Raw genomic sequence first — 4,516 nt, forward strand, 5'->3', positions numbered from 1 at the left:
AGAGAAAACTTTATACTAACCTGTCATTGGTCCTTGTCTCCACCTTTCTGGAAAACAACCCAAGAGTGCCCTCCAAGGGGCTCAGGTTCTGACCATGTATGGACACAGTACCAGCTCTTAGCTGGCACGTCATCACTCCTCACCTGAGCTTAGCCTGGATGTGAAATCCAGGGACCCACCTGAGAGCTAGCTGCCTCCTAATGAACCTGCCTTTATCTATATTTAATCTGGTCTGATCTGGCCTGTATCTGAATCACTGAGGGGGAGAATAAGCCTGTTAACCCTATCAGACAAATGGATGATCTTAACATCATTATTCATATATACTTAACCAAGTCTTTCAATGACATAAAATATTGAGCTTTTTTTTCTTCAGTTATGTAGAAGAAACCACATCTTCAAGTTGTCAGTATTGTTAGTCTGGCCCTATAGCTACTTGTACTTGTGCCTATCAGCACAGATAGTGAGTGGGGAAAAAACAGACAATACACATAAATGTGTGTATATATGTATATATATGTATGTATATATATATATACACATATAAACATATATATGTATATATATACACATGTGCATATATCTAACCCTGTGTTGCCAGACTAAAAGCAAAAGGAAATACAATATGCATATGCATGAATAATACCGTTTTCAGTGATGTTTTAAAATGTTTAAGTAGGCTTGGTGAGATGGCTCAGCGGGTAAGTGGTCTTACTACTAAGATGGATAGCCTCAGCTCCATCTCTTGAGTTCTCATGGTAGAAGGGAAAAACTGACTCCCGAAAGCAGGCCTCTGACCACACACAAATATGCACACAAAATAAATTTACAAACATAAATTCATGTTACCAGGTATGGTGTCACACGTCTGTGATCCCAGTACTCAGGAGAAAGGCGCGCAGCTCAGGAGTTCAAGATTATCGTTGACCACATAAGCAGTTTAAGGCTAGCCTGGACGACATGACACCCTGTCTCAAGCAACATTCCAACATAGAGGAGGGAGGCGTGGAATCCCACCTCCAGCTAAGGAACTGGCGACTGATTCCTCCTGAGAGAGAGATGAAGTTCCTTCAAGGTGTGACCACTAGTAAGGTGACCATACTCCAGTGGAAGCCCAATCATCCAAGAGTATAGGGGGAACAGCAGAAATTGTACTTAAGGCTATTCAAAACCTGGACACAGCTTAGTGGCAAAGTGTTAGGTGACACTGTACCTAGAGAAACATGCACTAGCTCTATTCACCCCAGAGAGGGACCAATGACAGAACAAAGAATGTTCTACCTGAGTCCAACATAGGTGAGCAGGGAGTTTTATTGGGGTTCCTCAGAGGAGCAGAAATGACACAAAGTCTGCTACATCTCAAAGCCCACCCAGCACGCTTGAGAGGAGCTCACATCCCAAAGTGAGGAACCTGCTTCACATTGCCTAGTCTGCAGGCAGCTCGACAGGTTGGAGTGTCCTTTCCAAACAGGCAGCTAGTCTCTGCTTCTTTTAGGCAGTCCTGCTGGTGTCTGCCTCCAAGCTGCTGGCGTGGTCTCTGAAGCATGGGGGTTGGGAGTCGGGCTAGACTCTGCACAATCTTTACTGTTAACTCTTCAGTGGGGACAGGGGACACTGACGTATCTGCTCCAGGTCAGGCCTTTCTGGAGCTATGTTGAGTGAGTTACTTTCTGTCTTAAGGAACTGTGACTGGGTGGAGTGTTTCAGCTCCTCCCCAGAACACTCTTTTGTGTCATTTCCTTGTAAAAGTCCTGTCCTAAAAGATCCTCTTGTTTTCAGCTCACTTTCATATCCTGTGTTTTATGGAGTTTCTCTCCAAGGTGGCAGGTTTTTAATCACCCTTATTTTTTTTCCTGATGAAGGGACTCTGGCCCACTGGAGCACGGTGAGCATGGCTCTAGCAGGCCTTGCCCTTCTCCCCAACCCTTTGTCCTTGCTAAAACCCCTTAGAATTCATTCCTAAGAGAGCCACTTCCTCTTGAGACTGACTACCAAGGTCCAGCTATCAAAGTATAAAATTTCAGCAATCAAAAGCCCCCTTAGGTTTACCGAGTTAACATGCCCAATTAAAATTAAACACCTCATCCTAACATGGGATTTCCCATTTTACTTTTATAAAAACTCCATTTTCCTATGTGCCATGTTGTTTTCCTTTCTACCCAGAGGGAGTCCTTTGTCCTCTTCTGGGACAAATGCCCCTCCTCCCTTATCCTCTGACTCCTGTCTCTTATTCCCTCCCTCTGTCCCTCTGTCCCTCTGTCAGATAAAGCTCCTTTGTGCTGAGAACTTGGTCTTGGGGTCCTGAGCCAATACCGATCCTAACACCAGACATGCAGAACGCAGGTGGGTACAGATTCTCACATCTGTGTTCCAAAGGGTTAGGGGTTTTTGTTGTTGTTGATGTTGGGGTTTTTTTGTTTTGTTTTGTTTTTTCAAGACAGGGTTTCTCTGTGTAACAGCCCTGGCTGTCCTGAAACTCACTTTGTAGACCAGGCTGGCCTACAACTCACAGAGATCTGCCTGTTTCTGCCTCCCAAGTGCTGAAATCAAAGACATGCGCCATTGTGCCTGGCTAGATTATTTCTAATATTTGGCATTCCACATATCACTGCAGTATACAGCCCTACAAAGTTCTGACACTTGAGTCTTCTTAACATAACTAAAGATTTAAATAGAGTTAATTCACTTACAGAAACAACCAAAGGTGACTGGAGAAATCACTCAGCCACTGTGAAAGGAAGGGGGTTTGATTCCCCCGCAGCTTCATCAGGTGCCTCACAACTATAAGTAACTCTAGTTCCATGGATCTTATGACATCTTCTGACTTCATTGCATGTACGTGCTCAGACACATGTACATAAAATATACATCTTCAAAGGCAACCAAAGAAGATCCGAGTATTAGGGTTAGAGGGGGATGGAGGGAAATGAAGGAAAGGGCAGATGTCCTAATGGGATGTCCACACCAACCCCTATGGGAAACAGTAACATCTCTTCTGACAGGTTTCTTTCCACCCACACCCCTAGGCAGATGTCAGTGGAAAGGGGAGCACGAACCAGGGAAAGGCTTAGTGGGCAATAGCACATAGTATGAAAGCAAGAGAACATGAGTTCAAATCCCTGGCATTCACAATGCTGGGAAACAGATGTCTGTCTCTGGTCCCAGGAACGGACAAGTTTTCAGCATGAGACATCCTAAGACCAAGTTCTCAGCACGGGGGAAAATTTCCTCTAGAGGGACAAAGCGTAGGCAGTGAAAGTCAAAGACAGGATAGAGGACACCAGAAAAGAAGAAAGAAACGAGGGAGAGGGGGAAGGGATATTTGTCCTGGAGGACAAAGGACTGCCTCGACCTAGGAGACTGTTGAGGCACTTAGGCAAATGGCAGTTTATAAAGGTAAAAGGGTTAGGACGAGGTGTTTAACCTTGATTGGGCATGTTAATTAGGTAAACCAAAGAGGGACTTTCGATTGTTGGAATAGTTGGACCTTTGGTGGTCAGCCTCAGTAGGAGCAAGTGGCCAAATAAAGAAATAAACCTTGGGGACTATCTTTAAGAATGTAATCTAAGGGTTGGTTGGTTGTTTATTTGTTTGTTTAGCAAGGCAGAGAGGATGAGCGAGAAGGGCAAGGCCAGCCAGAGCCACGCTAGCCACATTAGGGCCAGCTAGAGTCCCTTCACCAGGAGCTCACTGGCCATTCAGGCCAGCAGAAACAGTGAACCTTGGGTTTGGAGAGCGGTCCTGTCTCAAGTCAATAAATGATAGGGATAAGAGGAAACTCAACTTCTTTCTCTAGCCCCCAAGAGCATGCATGTGGGTGCTGATGTGCACATGCTCACACACACACACACACACACACACACACACACACACACACACACACCACAAAAGGAATGCAGAGTACTGTGCTGATGGGGGAGAGAGACACTGAGCTCCACAAAGTCCACAGCAGTCCTGGCAGATGGTAGACGGACAAAGGTTGGTAATAGCTCCTTCAGGACTGCCTGTCCTTCTTACTTATTATTATTATTAATAGCTGTTGGGATTCAGACTCAGGACAAATGATTGAGGTACATATTAACATACCAAAGTAAACCTGGCCTCCAGGTTCTCCCAGCATCCCTCAGCCTGTACTCGTTACAGGGCATGGCTGGCATGGCGTCCCTCAGCCTGTACTTGTTACAGGGCATGGCTGGCATACCCTGCCCTTTGCCCTGAACTTTCCAGCCAAGGGGCTGGGCTTCCCTCTCCCAGAAGCTTTTCTCTATATAATCCAGCCATTTTGGGCTCCCTTCTTTCTTCCCTTCTCCTCCCTACCTCCATCCCCCTCTCCTTCAACCTCCCCCTCTCTATCCCTCTCCCTCCCTCCCCTCCTCTGTCCTGCCCTCCCTTTCTCTACATTTCCTCTCTCCCTAGGTGCAGTGCTTAGGCTCTATCTCTCTTTCTCTTCCCTCTCCCCTCTGTCCCTCCCCATGGCAACATCCGTGGCCTCATTACTTGGAATATCCCTCAACAA

This window comes from Mastomys coucha, unplaced genomic scaffold, assembly GCF_008632895.1.
Source record: "Mastomys coucha isolate ucsf_1 unplaced genomic scaffold, UCSF_Mcou_1 pScaffold21, whole genome shotgun sequence".
Taxonomy (NCBI): Eukaryota; Metazoa; Chordata; class Mammalia; order Rodentia; family Muridae; genus Mastomys; species Mastomys coucha.